This window comes from Sander lucioperca, chromosome 11 (genome assembly GCF_008315115.2).
Source record: "Sander lucioperca isolate FBNREF2018 chromosome 11, SLUC_FBN_1.2, whole genome shotgun sequence".
Lineage (NCBI taxonomy): Eukaryota > Metazoa > Chordata > Actinopteri > Perciformes > Percidae > Sander > Sander lucioperca.
Window position 1 is genome coordinate 32916292 of NC_050183.1, and position 19366 is coordinate 32935657.

Here is a 19366-nt window from a genome sequence, read left to right on the forward strand (position 1 = left end):
ACAACATTGAAGTCAATGACAGCATGCGTCAAATCCTTCAAATCCTCTTCTGCTTCAAAATGTATCTCTTCCTACATTCTTTCACTTACAGACGTGATTCAAACTTTAAACTGTTCACAAAATATTCAGGTATTCGGGGTGTGCTCAGTGTTTTGATATATTTTACAGTTTTTGTGAAAAAGCTGTTTAAGTTTAGTGATCATTTCAGGATATTTTATCGATTAAACAGAGTGTGTATTGCGTGAGCTAGAGTGGATGATGTCATCGCCAGAGCACAGAGCCTTACAAAAAATATCTTTGTCCCTTCTCTATATATTGCTTGTACACCCACAATTTTTACTTGTCATACACAATTTATACAACAAAACGTAGGTATTTTTGTCTACATTCAACTAATGTGCCCAGGTAAGCTGTAGCATTTATAGTTTTTGAATTATCTGCCTTAGAACGACAAGACCGTCGGTAAATCTCTCATTCAGTGTAATGTTATTTATGCTCATTCTTTGTTGAGCCAAACACGAACGGTGAGTATTTTGAAACTGCGATTTCAGAGTCATTTTTTATTTTTATCTACACAAATTATATACCGAGACGTTCGCAAAGGCCGTGTGTCTCTAACGGTGTACCCTGTATCGGTAGCATGTACTGTTGTGGATTTATTAAGGCTTGTTTGAAGGGTTCTCTCACACTGTCTCTCACTCATTAGCATCAGCATGTGTTGGAATTAAAGATCAAAGACAGGCTTTATTAGAGCTGAAGGCTCTCTCTTTTGCGCTCTTTTGCTCTCTCTCTTTTGCTCTCTTTTACTCTCTCTCTCTTTGCTCTGTTTTTCTCTCTCTCTCTTTTGCTGTCTTTTGCTCTCTCACCACTTCAACTTCTTCTTACGGATTTAAGCTATTCATCCAAATTAGCTTTAGCAATTCAGCTATTCAGCAGATTTAGATTTAGATTCTTGTTTGCCATGACCCTCTAGAGGGCCCCCACGCGTTTTACGAAAATTGGTCACTAGGGGGCGCTACAAGTACAAAACGTTTATATCTCATGAACGGCTCATCCGATTTTTACAAAATGTTATGGGTACCATCTAGGGCCACTCCTGAGGCTAACCCTAGAGTGGGGCACTGAGGGGTCAAAGTGGGCGTGGCCTATGGGACCCAAGTCTAGATTTACCACTTACATTAATGTGAACAACTTTAAATTTACAGCGTAGATGGACAATGGGTCATGGACCACACCTACCAAAAATTACACATGTGGACCACTAGGTGGCGCTATAATGTTTTTTTCCCTTTAACTCCCACATTACACATCGCACATTAGAAAGCTGTACATCCACGTCTTCCTTGAATCAAGCTGAATCACATTATATAGGCCACGCCCATTTCTGCTTAGAATATTTTTCGCAATATCGCGCAATGCGCAAAACCAACTTTTTCAAACTAGTCCTAGGCCTTGTGACCGATCTGCACGAAACCTGGTACGTAGCATCTACAGATGGACCTGACCAACAGTTACTCAAAGAATTTTGCTACATTAAAGTATGCGCATTTGACGACCAAATAAATTTTCCTAGCTAGCTACCACACACATATCATATCATATCTCGGCCAAATTAAATGTTATCAGCAAATACCTTGAGATCCTTGTTCAACATCCCACTATGATGCTCTGTACCACATTTGGCGAAGATTGGCCTTTAGGGGGCGCTATAAGCAACGTTTATTTGTTTTGGCCAATAACTCAATGCATTTAAATGGGAAAATTGCAATTGCAATATCTTTGTCACAGTAAATGCAATCAAAACGAAACTTGTGGTGCTCGTTCGGCATGCGCTCTGAGGCTCTGTACCAAATTTGGCGAAGATCGGCCATCGGCTATAATCAATGTAGACGAGTTTTGGCCCTTTTACTCAATCAATGTTAATGGCATATTTGCAATGGGAATGTACCACAGACCTTGCAGCTCACACTCAATATTTACTGATGTTTACCTCCTACCGTTACGTTTTGGTTTTTGCTTTCGCGTGCTCCCCTGGTTTTCTACAATAAACAAACTTCTTAACCCACCTGACAAAGTTTCTACAACCTTCACAGTGGACAAATGCAACTCTTTTCTCCCACTTTTTCAATCCAAAATCAACACCATTCATAGGCGCCGATGAAAATACTGAGCACCCACGTGTGCCAGACTGCCAGTAGGCTACATTCATTTACAATTAAACATTGCAGTTGGTGCTAAGTGGAGAGTCTGTCATAGTGTGATTGGTTATGTCGGTGGCAGTGATTCTTAATTTCCCATGAAGCTGATCGCGGTAACGTGTCAGTTGAACTTTTCATCTCCAATCCTATCCGTATTTGTGAGTTGAAAGCCTACTTTACGGCTTTGTTATCAAGTTAATAGGCGTGTGTGTTCGTGTCGGCCGCTGTCCATTTCCTAAGGTTCTGAAATGCAAACAATTTTTGACTACTTTTTTTTTTTTTTTTAAAGGGCGTGCGCCTGTGAGCACCCACGGAGGACAACATAAATTGGCTCCTATGACACCATTTGCAACTACTTGACCACCTCCCCTGCTCCTTCAACCACCAAACCTGCCTCCCCCTCTCCACCCTCTCAGTCACTCTCTCATTTCTCTCTGCTGTCCCCTGTGGTCAGGGGGATTAAGAAGTTTGTTTATTGTAGAGAATTGTTAAAGGTAGTCTGTATATGCATGGAGATGAGCTGTTAACCACTACATTTGCAATGGCGATGTACCGCAGACGTTGCGGCTCACACCTCTCGATATTTACTGACGTTTGCCTCCCCACCACCAGGCTTTGGGTTCCGCTTACGCACACTCCCCGGGGCGTCGGGGGCGACTGGCATAGGTGGCTTGGGCCCCGTCATAACTGCTTGCAGTTCTAGTTCTCTTTGTTCCTTGGGCCCCAGAGTGTTTTGGTCTGTTTGATATGATAAAGCGACAGCGTTAGTATATTTGGCTACTGATGTTAAGCGATTTATGTTTTACGTTGACTGTCAGTGTGTCACTCACTACTTCAGATACTGTAACTTGCCGATCCCCCACTATCAGTTATGTCAGAGCGTTGGGCGTGATGTGCCAGGGTGATGCTGCGCCCCTATGGATGGATGGCACCCCTAGCATTCGTCTATACTGCCTATGCCTAGGGCCGGCCCTAACAAGGCAGCTGCTTAACAAACAGCTGCGACAACAGAGAGACCACGGGGGATGTACAGTGTGTGGAGCTGGCATATTTTCACATTTTACGATGTGAATTAAGGATTTATTTTAACAAAAAACAGAATTGATGATTGTTAGAACAGTGGAAAGACTTTCTAAGGTGGATTTGGTGAATTTTATTTGGTTTCTGTCCCGTTTGTGTGTTATATGATGAGATTGGTAATGTTAAATGGCTGTGGCTCAGGAGGTAGAGCGGGTCATCCTATAACCACAAGGGTGACGTTTCGATCCCAAGCTCCTACTGTCCGCATGTCGAAGTGTCCTTGAACAAGACACCTCATCCCAAGTTGCTCCCGATGGCAGACCAGCACTTTGCATGGCAGCGCCGCGACTATTGGTGTATGAATGTGTGTGTGGATGGGTGAATGAATTTGTCTGATGAGGTAGGAAAGCGCTATATAAATTTACCATTCACCAATGTTGAAAAGCTAGCTAAATGTGAAATGACCATCTTATCAGGGCTCCGTCTAAGCCCTCCCCCTGCCCTCGTGCACAAGCACCGCTGCGTTGTTGCTTCAGAGCAGAGCTGAGAAAGGACCGTTATTTTATTCATCAAAACTACTTTATGTCTCATTCACCAGTAAGCACACTTATGACGTTCATGACATAGCGAATAAAATATGTTTTTCTTAAAATAAGGTTGATTTCATACAGACTTGTGGCTTCGACTAGATCATCAACCATTGTGTCACAATCTCGTGGTAGTCTACCTGGGATGGTTTAGACATTATGGCTAATTGTTTTGGATAAAATGAATGGAATTTTCACTTCTGGAACCACACTGTTGAGCTTTATATAGCACACACTGAGGAATTAATTTGTTTAAGTCGACTACATATACCATCAGTACTGATTGGACATCCACATCAAAGGTGGCAAATTTTCCCTTTATGTTCTTTGTAGACCCTCGCATCTTTTGATGTCTTCCAGACATTGTTTCTGACAGTCCACAGTGCAAACTGGATGATGATGGGCCTCTGCATTTTTTTGTATGCTACATAATTTTTCTTGTATAGATGAACCAAAACTTGTGTGTTGGCCTCTATGTAAAGTTCAAAACTTTTGAGAAGCATATCTTGCTCGTCAAATCTTGATAACTTTTTGAATGGCTTTGTAAATGTTTTCATTGCTAATTCTGCTATTTTGCTTTTTCGGGTCATGCTTCTTGACTCTTGGGGTTGGGGTCGGGACTGGGCAGCGGTGTGTTGTGTTGTTAAGGTGAGTGTTCAAACTCCCTTGTTTCATCTCCTCAATATCATCCTCATCACATGCCTCTTTGAAAGCTGCTATGTCATTGTCTAATCAAGAATGCTAGCAAGTTGATTGGCTAATTAGTAAAGGTGTGACGAGATCTCGTCCTACGAGATTAAACGTGGCAAGACTTCCCGTTGAGGTAAAAAGTGTCTCGCGATATCAGTACACAAGTGCAGAGCAGCAGCCAGCATGACGGATTCTGACTTTGACCTAGAAATTAGCATCGGAGATCCCATCCGTTCATCACTGTTAAACAATAAACTAAGCTTTATTTCTCTCTGTCTACTGTACAATGACAAATTCAAGTACAAAACAACTGGTCTCAAAAAGGCTTGGTTACGTTGTAACGTTGGTTCTCTGAGTGAAGAGACTATCTCTCCTCTTTACATATGGGATAAGTAACGGCAACTGTTAGTTATACAGGGGAGAAGCCAGTCATTTGAGTTTGTGGCAAAACCTTTCAGTGCTTGTTTTTTTATTTTGTGACTTTTGAGTTGAATAAAGGACTATTTTTCCAGTCTTATTTCTTCATTGACGTTTTCTGTAAAATATTGTTAAAATCTTAAAGTTTAGACAAAAACATTGCTCATGTCACCCAAGCATTCACTCTTTGTGCCCATTAGACTTTCCAGATGTGTTGTTACCGGCGGAAAATTAGCCTGTGTGGTTCTCCAGGGATGCTTCTTATTCCTTTTCTCAGTCCTCTCACAGCCAAAATTACAACTGTTTTCAAAATCTCTCTCAGCAGTACTTGCCTTCAGAGTTACAGAAGTTTAACACAGGCTTGGTTTATTGCTTTCACCACATGCGTGTGTATATTGTAAGAGTTTGTGCCTTATCAGTAGATGTGGTAGTTTTTCCACCACTGCTATGTGTGTGTGTATATATATATATATATATATATCCTTTATTATTTCCACTGATACTTCAAAATTTTATGAATGTCATGATGTTGCAATTACACAACTCTGCAGAGATGTCTGCTTCACTGAACTCAAACGAATAGTCATCTGCTCTCTCTTCCCTTTTGGGCGAGCAACTGGAACCGAGACAGGACGTCAATCAGTCTCGAAGTCATGACAACCAAATAAACAACGGGTGCAGCATTTTCTCCTCAGCCAGAGTGATATGTCCCATGGAAACCATGCTCATGTCCCGTGAAATATAAAAGCTACAGCTTGGAAAATAGCTTTATGGGCACTGAATTTTTACAGACCCCAAATGAACAAGTGACATTACACATTGGTGTGTGGACTGCCGCTTTGACTCTGGGAGTTTGCATTTTGGTCGTCGCCATATTGGTATTTTGAAACCAGAAGTGTCCATATGACAAAAGGGTGGAGGTGGGGAAGATGACACATCTAAGCCAGTGTTGTGTATGGTTTCAATCACACTGTGCTAAGCTAAATGCTAAATAGAAAAAAGTCGCAGCTCTTCAACCCTCCTACGCGAGTCATCTAACAGAGTTTTTCCGGCGTGTAAATGCTGACCTTAGGGTGATGTTCATTTGCATGCATAGCAGTATGCAGAGCTGGTTGAAAATCAGCAAGCTTTCTTCTAAGTTACCAGCTAGCGCTAGCTACCTAGCTTGGTTGGCTGAACGCTGAACAAGAAAATTAATGGTGACCAAAATGTTCCAGTAAACTTTGATGAAGTGAAAACACAGTGAGAGGGTCATGGTTTAAGATGAAAACATGGGCAACACCCAAAAATAAGTTCACAACTATTTCAATGTACACAGGGCCATTGATAAGTATTGCTCCTAAGACACGCTCCTAAAGCATCCCCTGCTTTATCGTCAATTTTAAAAAAATGGGAGCATATTTTATAAAATGAACACCATGCTGTAAGACTTAAATAGACTACAAAAAGACTAGCGAGTGAGGCCAAGGTAAGTTTACTAAGGTAATAAATCTAGTGAGAAGTAAGATCATTTCCCCATAGACTTCTATAGAAACATACTTCTTTTTGAAGCCAGTGGAGTCACCCCCTTCTGGAAATCAGATAGATTGCAGGTTTAAGGCACTTCCACATTTGCTTTACTTTTCAGGCCCAGAAGTTACCACTTGGGAGAGAGTGAGAACTTTCCTTACTGTTTTGAGTGTGGAGAGAAAGAGAAGCAGTGCGCCGCTTTGGAGGATGAAAACCGAGTTAGAAAGGGAGGAAACTGAGGGTAATTTGAGTTATAAGGTTTTTTAAATTCAGTGGTGAAATACATTGCAAGAAGCATTTCAAGCTGTTGTCGGCGATTTTGATGTCCGTGGGAATCCCTGTGATGCATGGTCTTTCCTGCTCCAAGTGCAAGAAAAACTTGTGGCTTTTTTGGGCACCACCATTTAGTGAAATCGGTCATCCTTTTCATTGTGAGTTTCTTCTTTTGTTGTCTGGATTATGCAGGTAAAAGTGATGGCAAGCTGTCCTTCCTAAATGATCGTTGGAGCCGTTCCTCCTTAAGAATCACTGGACCTGTCCGGCTACTACTACACTTTGCGGTGTAGTAGGCCCCCACTGCAACAAACCCCCTCACTCATCCTCTTTCTTCTTTCTCTCTCCTTCCTCCACACATACACACATACATACACAACACTCTGAACTCTGACTTACCTTTGCATCCTTTTATTGTTTAACTAGTCAGTAAAAGGGCACACTAACGTGGATTGTAATTGTAAGACATATGATGCTTTTGAGAAACCATTGCAAATAAAGAAAACTGTTACTAAAAAGAAACTACAAGCTACTAGTGCACCCCTACTTGGTCAACACTACTCAGAATACAAACGGATTACAAAATTAAACCACAATGATTCCAATATCAAAATCCCATGTCCCGTTGCCTACAGATTCTGCCTTCATATGTAGATATCTGTTTATAGAAATTACCTTGCTGGGACCAGATCAATATAACACACTCACTTTCCTAGCAAGCCTTTGCAACACCAATAAGAGATTTGTGAGACCACATGACACACATAGGCTGTTCTGACCTGGTTTTAACATCTTTCCTGACTGATCGGATCACAAGTGGACAGATCTAGGTGCATGTGTTTTCACCTGTCTGTAGAATGTGTCTTCAGATGCGTCCTCAGTGACCACTTATGATCGGATCTCACTTCCCCGTTCTATATACAAAGAAAAACCTACATCATTTCCGTTTACCAATAGGCTGGTTGTGGGAGTGTGTGTAAATATCAGTTGTTACTTTCACATAAATCAATTGAAAAATGTGGATGGATGTTAATGCCAGTTGGAAATGGGGTCACACACTTTTAACTCCTACTGCAGTATGTTAGGTAGACTTTCCATCTTGAGCTAATTAATTGAATGTGTGAGCAAAGAGGTTATAATAATAGGAGGCAACACTCCATTGGGTCGCCAAGACAACATCTGTGAGCAGTCGCTGAGCCGAGTCGCTGCTATTTTGGACTGAACTCAAGTGTTTGCAATAATGACGGAGATACATAAAATATGGCATTCTTACTCACGATAAGCGATTAATCTGTCACTTCCCTTCCCTTTTTTTACCTGTTTGTAGTCATAATAGTGACAGATAGGCTTAACGAAAAGCTGAAATTGAAGCTAAACTACTAATATGCCAGCTAATGCTACACTTTTTCTATATAAACTAGAATTTAGCATAGACCTTTATTCCAGTAAAAGCCACACTAATGTCTGAATGCCCCAAAACCCTTTCTATGACAAATATTATTCAGATTATTATTCATTTCAAAATACACCTGTCAAATCAGGCTGAAGTTTAATTTATCGTCATTGTTGCACAATGAAATGCAGTTGTAGTAGTATTTCGGGAGATGTGGCTAGCATCTTAATATTAAAAAATTGACATCTTAACAACTTGAATTTGAGCACCAAGCATTGCCAATGTAACGTTAAATAACATAAAGAGTCCGCGTCCCCTCATCCCACCGGAGTCCTGCGCTCTGTCGGTGTGGAATGCAGTTCGCCCGTCAGGTGCAGCAGCTTGATCCAGGAGCCAGGCGCTTGGTTGGCTGTGTGGTCGAAAGATGCCGTGGGCACTGATATTCTCAATGTCAGCCAGAGATGCTCACAAGTCTTTGAGCTAGAGTCCAAGTCTCAAGTTTCTGAGCTAGAGTCCAAGTCAGGTCTCAAGTCTTTGAGCTAGAGTCCGAGGCAAGTCTCAAGTCTCTGAGCTAGAGTCCATGTCAAGTCTCAAGTCTTTGAGCTAGGGTCCAAGTTAAGTCTCAAGTCTCTGAGCTGGAGTCCAAGTCAAGTCTCAAGTCTCTCGTGGTTATAATATCACCTGCTGCGTTCCATCCAGGCTGCTTAGAACACTGCATAGCTATATGTAAGGAATTCAAAGCATTGCAGCCAGCGGGACGTAATGATTTCATAAATCTGCTATCACAAGTTTGGCAAACAAACAAATGCTCATTCATCTTTTCATAACATCTAGAACGACAGTCGGGGTTAACCTCCCGTAGGTCGTAACTAAAGCAAGAAGCAAGCTAGGTGGCCGATGCTGAGCTTAACATAAGTGCCTAATAAAATTAGATGTGGTAGAGCCAGAATCTTTTATCTTGATACCACATATTTTGCATTCAATGTTATTTTTGTTTGGGCCTTGTTGTATAACGTTTTTAAAGCATCTGATGAAGGCACAGCAGCTGCTGGTTTGTAGTCCTCTCTCACGTTTAACTGTGTGCAGCAGATATATTACATATAACATGTTACGTAGGTAGGTTATAGCCAGGTTAAGCAGGGAGGGGAAAACATTCAGCTCATCAGACGTTTACTAAAAATAAAGGTTGTTCACGAATCTTGCATCTCGAGTCCGAGTCGAGTCTGAAGTCTTTTGAGCATACCTGCAAACTCAGAAGGGCTGAAAAAGGTGACACATCAGTTGCCTCTAACGTCCGTCGGGTCTATATACATAAAAAAATCAGATAACAATACTAATGCAGTGGAGGAGATAGCCTTGCCAAAATCCTTCACATTGAACTAACATTGTAGGCTAACAACACAATTTGCTGATCTTACGTTAGCTGACAAGCCGACTAGCCGACAAGCTTGCTTTCCATTATAACGTTAATGTTAAACATGTTAACAACAACGTTAGAGAAAACAATTATATTGTTGGCAGATAACAGCACTTACCTCAAAACTAATGTCAGTGATTGTGATTGGCCAAATGACTCGCCGTGACGTATCACCAAAGGTGTTTTATTGTGAAGAAGACCACAGTAGGTTTTTGAAACTCCCGTTTATGGGAAATTGTACCCCCCCCCAAAATAAAAACCCTTCGGATCTAAACGATTCACGTGGATGACATTTTCCCATTCAAAACGGCGATTTTCGCTGAAAAGCGTCTAGTTTGCAGGTATGTTTGAGGACGAGTCTCAAGTGAAGTCTGAAGTAACTGTGTGTGCGACTTAAGTGCGACTCGAGTCTGAGTCTCAAACTCGAGTCCTCATCTCTGATGTCCGCCAAACCTAATCCAGTCCACGGGCTTCCTTCTCCGATGTTTATGAGTTTATCTCTGCCATACGCCATGCATGCTTCGATAATAAAGTTGAAGGGACAACAAAATAAAATTAAAATAGTGAAGTTTATGGGTGCTGCATGGTCAGGGCTGGACTGGCCATCTGGCATACCGGGCATTTTCCTGGTGGCCCGACGCACTTTTGGGCCGAATCGCAGATATAATTTATTTATTTTTTTTTTTTTTGGCCGCGCTGGCCCATAAAGAACTGACAGCGGCCCATTGGTTAATTTTCTTTATTGGCACTGGCCTGACCCAATCAAATCCAGGAACCCCCTTCCCTGCTCCCGGCCCTGAAACACGAGTTGTAATAGTTATGCTTATGCTGGAAGTTTAGCATCCACGTTAAAATGGACAAACGACCACCAAAGCGCAAGGGAGATGCAGAGAAATTATGGGAGAAAAAGATTAAGAATCTACAGGCGGATGCCTCAAAATGTACAAAAATTTCTGACATATTTGTGGCTGTAGTAGCTGCTTCAACATCAGCATTACCTGAAGTAGAGGAAGGAGGAGAGGTGGCTGGCAGAGAAGCAGAAACAACATCATGACAGGGAAGAAGCCGAGGAGGAGGAAAGTGACCATGACAGGGCCATGGGAGCGAGTGAGGAAAAGATGGAAGAGTAGTTGACGACGTGGTAAGGAGTAGGCAAGTTAACAGGGACTCTTAGGAATGGAGGGAGGCTGTGTGTGTGTGTGTGTGTGTGTGTGTGTGTGTGTGTGTGTGTGTGTGTGTATGATCATCCTAGGGCGCCCACTCAGCCACACGTTTACTTGTCAACCTGATTATTAGATTGAATTGATGATTATTGTCACACGGAGCTCTGAAGCAGACCTTAGTGTCCACTCTCGCTGTAAAAATAGAGATGAGCAGCACGCTTTCCGTCCGTGGTCTGTGCAGCTTCAGGTTTATAATGGACGCGCTCTGCTGTGGGCATGCTGCGGCAGATGTGTCACGTTTGTGCTCCGTGTATTTCTGCCATAGCCTAGTTTCAGTTTTCCACCTCCAACGTAGAGCAGCGTTCAGCCACTTTTAAACTTTGTCTCATTCAGAGACCAGAGACCCAAACGAGGCTCTGTGTCTGTCAGAAGGTCTGAGATCTACTGTATCAGCAGAGCAGTCACGTAATGCACAGTAGCAGGCTATGGTGCAGGTAGATTATTTTCTGAAATATTGTGACTTTATTCTTGTAGTAGCCTATTATAACTATTTTTCTCAAAATATCACGACTCCTCCAAATCTCAGAGAGCACAGATGGGATATATTTTGAATGTGCACAAAGTTTTGAACATGAGCAGAAATCTTGCTCAAACACATCTGAAATATTACAGTCCAGGGCTTTGTATCATTGAGGTGAATAATTGTCATATGCACATTTAAGGAGGTTACTTCCTCAACAAAAGACGCAAAAGAGGAGGGAAGAGTAAATTATGCCTAAGCTACATGTGTGCTGACTCAGATAGATAGAAAATTCGATCTACAGGAGAAGAAATAGTTGAAAGCAATACAGAATGCCTGAGAGCCTTACTGCAATATATTCCATTATGTTTTAATATTTGGATTGTAATCTTTCGTTTCCCTTTACATAAAGATATTTCCAGCATAAACTGATTCAGAAAAAGGTAGAAATAGGTGCATACACTGTAAAATCCAATTAGTTAACCTTACTTAAAAAAAGCATGCAAACCGATTGCACTTAAAAAACTAAGTACAGTAGAATAGGTATTGCGTGTTGTATTAACAAATCCCTGTTTAGTATAGTATACTTACTCTTGAGTTTAAGTAACTAAAAACAATTTGTGCGGTGTACTTGACAATTTACTTTAGATGTGCTCCTGACTTAGTATAGACTACTCAGAATTACTATTTCAAACAACTTAGTAATGTCATGTGGACTTTACTTTGTGTGTACTCTGAACACAATTATTTAAGTTGGGCTAACTAATGTGCCAATTCCTGAAACTTAGAATTTCTTGTTTTTAGTTACTTGAAGAGCGATTCTGATTTACTTGTTTAAACCATGCAAACCGATTGCCTTGAAAAGACAAAAGACCAAGTAACTGTTACTTGTGTAAATTAAGTACTTCAAACATTCATTTTACCTTATTCCATTTACAGTAATCAATTAGACATTGCACCAAATGCTCACCTATATGTTAACTCTGTTCTGCCAACTCACTATACACTTACATAAATGTACCAGAGAAGAAGTATAGAAGTATCATAAAATAGAAATATTTAACAGACAACCACATTATAGTTGAAACAGGTTTATTCCTTGAACCTCAACCATTTATTATATAGTTATTTAGTTTACAATGTTAAAATCAAAGTCTCTAAACCCTTTGAATCTGGTATAAAGTACGCATTACCTTGACATTTCTAATTTTATTCTGATTGTATTTTATCATCTTAAAAATTATTATGGTGTGCTTGGCCCAGATAAACCTTGTTATTTCAATCAATCAAATTTTGGCACAGGATTTCACAATTTTGAATTCTTGACTTGGCTGATAAGTAATTTTATTGTTAATTTTTTTTTTTTAACCAGATTATTTATAGTATGAATTTTGGGGTAATATACTTGATTTTATGAGTGTATCCGGTACAGAGATGTTTAGTGGGAAAACACAGTCAAATCTGCACCTTAGACAGCTGATACTAATTAGTTTCGAGGAGATTAAAATGTTAGTCATTACTATAAGTGATCACTACCACTTGAAGACAACATTCAGACTAAAATGATCAATGTCAAGGTATTAGCGCCAACCACAGAATATCTCTTCTCACAGAACCAGAATGCGCACACACGCTTATTACACTGCCATAAAATATAAAAATAAAAACATTCTTCAAAAGTACAGAGTGAAAGCAACACCAAGGGGTGTGAACAACGGACTCTGTTAGACTGAATGTTTGCCTATCTGCCCATATACATCGGTACCAAAATTGTTCTTCAATAATCTTCCAGTAATAATTGGCAGCCTTTTATAAAAAGACATACATTTGTCATTTGTGGAAAGAAATTTCCAACCCTGACCTTTAATTTAACATAATCCTGAACAACTGCTTTACTTTTGAAATAACAATAAAGTTTAAAGACCAAACTGCTGACAGAATCAACCTGCTGACAAGTACAAGTGACATCCAGTTAGTGTACAATAATGACTATGGCAACCGATCACATGTATGAATGACCATACGCCTGCAGCCTCTTAATGTAACTTGCTGATGAACCAAGTGGCTGATATAAAACAATATGAAAGGAGTGCCTTAATTTAGTAAACAATTAAAAGCAACTGGACCCACTTTTATAAACAAATAAGATTGTCTCTTGATTTTTACCATTCTAACTCAACAGGAGATTTTTAAGAGTTTGAAGTTTGGGGGGGAGTTTGTTCTCTCCCAGGCCAAGCATCACTCGTTGAATGAAGTTGAATGTGTTCTTCATGGCTTTAGGGTAGTCCAAGTGTAGTGCACAGGACAACCCAAACAAGAGGCAAAGTGCTTGAGGTAGGTTCTGGAGATTGTCCATTACAATACCTCCTTCAAGAATGATGGCAGTAGACACTGGGTCAAGATGGAGATGATTTGGAGAGAGACGCACATCTTCACTGATGACAGTCAGCAACCCAACAGATACCTGGGCCCAGGCCTCATCACTGTCAGAATCCTGTATACAACCAAACACAAACATTACAACAGGTAAATGTTGATTGGCATTATCAATTGTCATCAAGTCATCTGTCCTGCGAACACTTCCCTCCAGACTATTTTTATTAAGTTTTCACTTTACACCCAGCTTACAGACATCCACTAAATAACATGACTTAGTTGAATGGCTGCTTCATCGTTTGTTTAGGGTTTTTGTTGTTTTATCTCTTTTTTATCACCCTGCTGGCATACACTGAACTGTCACAGTTAGCATGCAGCCCATCTTTGTTCTGAACTCACATATACTCGATATACAGTATGTGCTCTTTTAAGATATGAGAACTTACAAAGGAGGTGTTGTAGAAGTTACTGGGGTCATCACCAAGCAGAACAGGGATGCCTTGGAGAACAAGGGTACGCACTGCTGTCACATCTGGTTTCTAGAAGTGGATAGAACAAATAAAGTTCAAGATTATGCCACATTCAAAAGTTACAATACAAACCCATTTTTAAAAGCGCCTATGAAAAAGGTGTCACCCTGTATGCTTAACAGTGCAGAGAACAGTTGCCGATTGGAGTAGTTATTTGAAGATCTAATCCACAGCTAAAACTTAACAAGTCTGTAGTCGACTGACCCTTGAATCCATTTGCTGCACAATCTCAGCCAGTTTCTCTCCAACACTTCCTTTCTTGGACTTGACGATTGTGACAAAGCGTGGTGTGTAGCGTTCAACAGCACCAAAAAAGTCATTCTTCAGGTTTGTCGTAGCTATCCTGTTGAACTCAGCAAACACCTACAAGACAGAAAAAAAATGTGAGCAAGTAGAGTGGCTTCAGAGCCAGTGTGGAAATTTTGGAAAACCTTTGGTTACCAGTCCTAAAACCTAAATGCACACTTTAGCATAGGAGAATACAAAAAAAGTATATCAATATCAGTACGTACTTGTCTCTCTGTAAAAAGAGCTGGCCAGCGCTCCTTCAGGGTTTTCACTGGAGGTTCAGCCTCCACAATCTCCCGTCTCCGCAGTGGGAAGGTCTAGCCCATCTAAAACCAAGAGTAAACCCTCCATGTTTTAGGCGATAGTGTTTTAACAACTGTCCTCTTGTCTGTAGAAAAAATACACTGCTTACAGGTCCACTGCATCTGCAAGAAATTATTTTAAGTGGAAATTTTAGGTGTAAGTTGTAAGTGTGTGTGTGTGTGTGTGTGTGTGTGTGTGTATATATATATATATATATATATATATATATCCCCAAAATATTGTCTACTTTATCTCACCTCCAGTGTACTGAGGCCCACTAACAAAGCAGCTGTGAAGAGCCCTCAAGGCAGTTGCCACAAGCACTTCTGTAGGACAATGTAGGACAAATAATGTCTTAGTTAAAAGAAAGTTCCACTTATAGTGATGTGATTTGTAGATTAAAGACACATATGTGCATACTTTACAAGCATTACAGGAGAATGCTTGTTTTCCAATATAAATATAAATCCTTATAGATATATCCTCTTATATGAATATTTGAAGATTCTGATTGAGTCATAAAAACAATTCGAAGCATAATTACAGCAACATTAGCAACTGCATTTACTTAAAGAAATAATAGGGGAGAGGGGACGTTGAAACACTTTTCAGATATATGTATGTTATTTTAAAAGAAAACGTTACACACAAAAAATATTTGTTGTTGTCATCAACAACTCACGTGTGTGTTCTATCAATACCTGAGGCCTGTACTACGAATCAAGATCAACATGTCCTGGATTTCTTTTAGTTCCCCGGCTTCACCTAACCTAACAACCGCGGTCCCGCATAACCTGTGTCACGACGCTGGTTATCAACTAGTTCAGTCAACCCAGGGTTTTCCAATCTAGAGACGCGCACGTTCACATAAAAGAGGCGGTGTTTGCACACCACGACCAATCGCAAACATCTACCAGAGCTGCATATTTTACATAACAAGAGCAAACTATAATTCTACATAAATACGAAGAACACAGACAAGGTTTTACAGGCAAAACGCAGGAAGGAAAGCTGGCAAAAAAGCCGACACTGTTATGCGTAAATCACAACGCTTAGCTTATCAATATCCAGTGGTGTAGTCTACGTGATAGTAAGCTCCAGGATTTCCATATACCCACTTAAATATGCCCAATGACACGTAACAACATACTTTCCATTATATGTTTGATATATTTTGAATTGTCATCTGTGCTTTTTTCTTCACATCTCAATGGAGGTATTTCACTATAAATTGGTGCATAAAAGTATCGGAATGCAGGAAATGAAGTCGTTGATGCTTAAAACTTTCCTGGGGGGGGACACCCAGACCCCCCACTATGATATGCCCCCCTCCTCCCCCAAAGGCAGATTCTGGCCAATATACAGTACAGTACACCCACTACAATACATTAGACTAAACTGGTCACTTCCCCATCAGTCAGGCACAAGATATGACCATATATAATTACACTTTTGCTTTCCATAAACTGTCGTTGCTTTAGGCTTTTATTTCAATTGCAACCCTGGCAGTGGTATACGATCGTGAGAGAAAATTTAAAAAAAACATAAAAACATAATTTAAACCGATGTGCGCATTGGCAACACACGGCTCCAGAAGCCAACAAATAGCCTATATGTAAATCCCTCCGCTGAAAATCTATATATTTCATAAAAATACCCATCAGGGAATGTTAACGGGGTTGTCGGTCTCTAAACGTTTTAACTTTTCTGAGCGCACCTCTCTCTCTCTCTCTGCCCACTGAGCTCCAGCTGATCTTCTAAGAACAGTGAAGCAGTTATCAGTCGAGTATTGATTGGTCAGTGGGCGGTGCTTTTACACCAGTTGATCTCTAATCTCCAACATAACCTGCTCCCGACCAGGTTAGGTGTTCAGCATAAGTTACCACGGCGATTGAACCCGATCACAAGTGATCCACCTTCGTAGTACAGAAAACCCTGGGTTGAACCTGAAGTTAGCTCGTTAACGCCAAATCTCGCTTCGTAGTACAGGCCTCAGGTGCTATCTTGTAAAAATATGGAACGACTTCGGTTTAATTTGACTGTGACTGAAAGGTGCGCATGTTCCATCCGCCCCTACTGTGTGGGACGGATGGAACACAGGGGCGGGATGGAAGAAACACATCGATATACATTTTAATTGTTAATGTTTTTCTTGTTGTAATTTAAAATGCTTGACAGGGTCCTTCTTAATATGCAATTGCAAACATAAATGTCCTTTCTCTTAATAAAAAATATAACTTTTGCCAACCGTCATCATCATGTATTCTCCACGTTTTTGGCTTTGCAAACGATTAAAACAGAAACTAGCAGTAAAGTAACTTATGTTCTCCTAATTGTCCGACCAATGTGGCTGCAAACTGTGTGTAGCTTACAAATTGCCTTGTTTTGTGTTTCCTCTACACACTTAATTTGTAACTCGGAATTTCTGTGTTGTTAATACCCAACATTCGACCAAAATACATCCACTGTGTCAACTAAGGGAAAACTAAAAATTACTGTAACTACATTTAAAATGTGAGCGTTTTCACTTTAAGTTAAAATGGATTTTCAGGTGAATCCCGGGATGGTGGTGGAAAGCCGCAAAAACATGCCTGAACATGTGCTCTGCCTGTTAGCTTGTTAATGTTTAGCTAGCTAACATATGATAGCTTATGTTGAGGCAGCAGACATAAACACACATTCACATATTATTGATACCCGACTACAGCTAACTCATTTATGCAAGTTATGACAGCTATTGGAATTTACAGTGTAAAAATTCACCAGAATGCAGGAAATGAAGTGTTTAATGCTCAAAATTTTCAGGGGGTGGACCTCACATCATAAGTCACCATGCACACATCTGGAAACAAAACACTGGCCTTTGGGTTGCCAGACCAGTTATGATTAGACCAAATGTTGGTGCAATCTAACTTACATGGAAGCTGGAAACTAAAATGAACATACATTGCTACTCTATCGCTGGCACAGCACTGTGGAGATCTGACAATGCGTGACTAGTATTGCCATAATACTACAATATTGATCATGCCATTGGTTATTGATTTACAAGCAGCCAAATATGATGTTGATGCTGTTAGCTTCCCTACATAAATACAGGATACAATCAGTTGTCAGTCCTATGGCAACGGGGCGCAAAACTCAATCTCGCCTAGGGCAACCAAAGGGCTAGAGGCGGCCCTGCATGTATCCTTCCGCGCTGCAATATTTATGCTTCCGCCGAGTCGACCGTAAGCCTGTAGCTAGATCCTTTGAACAGAACACAACTGAAAGCGTCAACAGTTATTTGTTAGTTTCATTGTTTTATATATTTATTTAGTTTGACAATTATTGAGAGTTGTTGAGTTAGAATTTATTATAGATGAACTTGTGTTTATTAAGAGATGACATTCATTTCCACAAAAATATCCACACAAGTTTTTGCTGTGATGAGCATCCACAAATTCCCGCCGTTTTACATTTAATCAAAAGTGTAAAAATATGTATGGTACAAACATGTACCTTACACCTCGGAAAGTACACATTGCACAATGGATATAATATATATACGGTGCATAATTGTACCTTCAGGGTATATTTTTGTACTTTATAGGGAACATTTGTTTGTACCTTAGGGAACAAAAAGTGGACCTCTTTTGGGCAAATGCCACTGACAGGCTCAGATTATTATTCTAAGTGTCTGACAACATTATGGAAAGGATTCCCACAGAGGACGACCGTTCTGTTAAAGAGTAAGATCCTTTTTTATACATAAAAAGATCTGCAAAATTGCTATCGCTAAACCCACCAGACTCCATGTAAATAAACAGTAATTTTATCGTTGTAAAACACACTTCATTCACAGTTGACAGAAACTAAATAAAACTATGAAAAGCTGTCTTTTTTTTTTTTTTTTTTCACTTTTCCAACAATCACCACTCTGGTTCGGTTGAATAAACACAATGCTCTGTACACACTAAAAGTATTGGTTATCTAAATGGAGTCTGGTTGGTTTAGCAACAGTGATCTCGGAGCTGTTTCTGGTTAAACAAAGATTTTCCTCTTTAACAAAAAGGTCTATCTCTGTACGGATCCTTTCAATAATGTTGTAAGACACCTAATAACAATCTGAGCCTGTCAGTGTCAAAAACAGCACTTTGAGTGGACGCAAATTGACGATGCATTTTGACCATGGATGTGTTATATTGACCGTGACATATCAATTCAGCATACAGTCCAGCGCCCTCTTGTGGCGGTTGCACAAAAATCATGTGTGTGTCGCCTCTTATTATTATAACCTCTTTGGAGTGAGGTTGAAAGATGACTGATGAGATTGTACATGCAGGTCACAGAGCACAGAAAATGAAATGTGTAAAACATGTGCAGAAGAGTTGGCTACATTTGTGTCTTAAAGGTTTTTCAGGATTTTCCATGACTACATTATTTAGCTTCTATGAATTAAATTGTTCCTTCTTACTAGCTTTAAACATTGTTTTTAAAGAGATGAACAGTTTGGTTTACTTACAACTGGGCTGAAAAGAAAATAAGGCAATGAAGACAGAAAAGGTGATACATTATATTCATGCAACATACATTTCACAGATATTCTCTGACTTTTTGTGATAAATGGGCAAATTTGTTGACTTTCTGGGATACACTTCTCAAAATTCCAGGAACCCTCCTCTACCCTACTGTCCCATTGG

At 40.1% G+C, this 19366-nt stretch overlaps 1 protein-coding gene and 1 long non-coding RNA gene across 3 annotated transcripts in view; one reads left to right on the forward strand and one right to left on the reverse strand.

Moving 5' to 3' along the window:
* mcf2l2 (MCF.2 cell line derived transforming sequence-like 2) overlaps window positions 1–19366 on the forward strand; it is a 286969-nt gene that overhangs the window by 77615 nt on the left and 189988 nt on the right. The gene's annotated exons all lie outside the window — the stretch shown is intronic.
* Window positions 10180–18842, reverse strand: LOC116063223. The gene is made up of 3 exons (XR_004108214.2): window positions 18831–18842; window positions 18753–18757; window positions 10180–10288 (listed from the first exon to the last, which is right to left on the reverse strand). It is a non-coding gene; the product is annotated as an uncharacterized LOC116063223 (long non-coding RNA).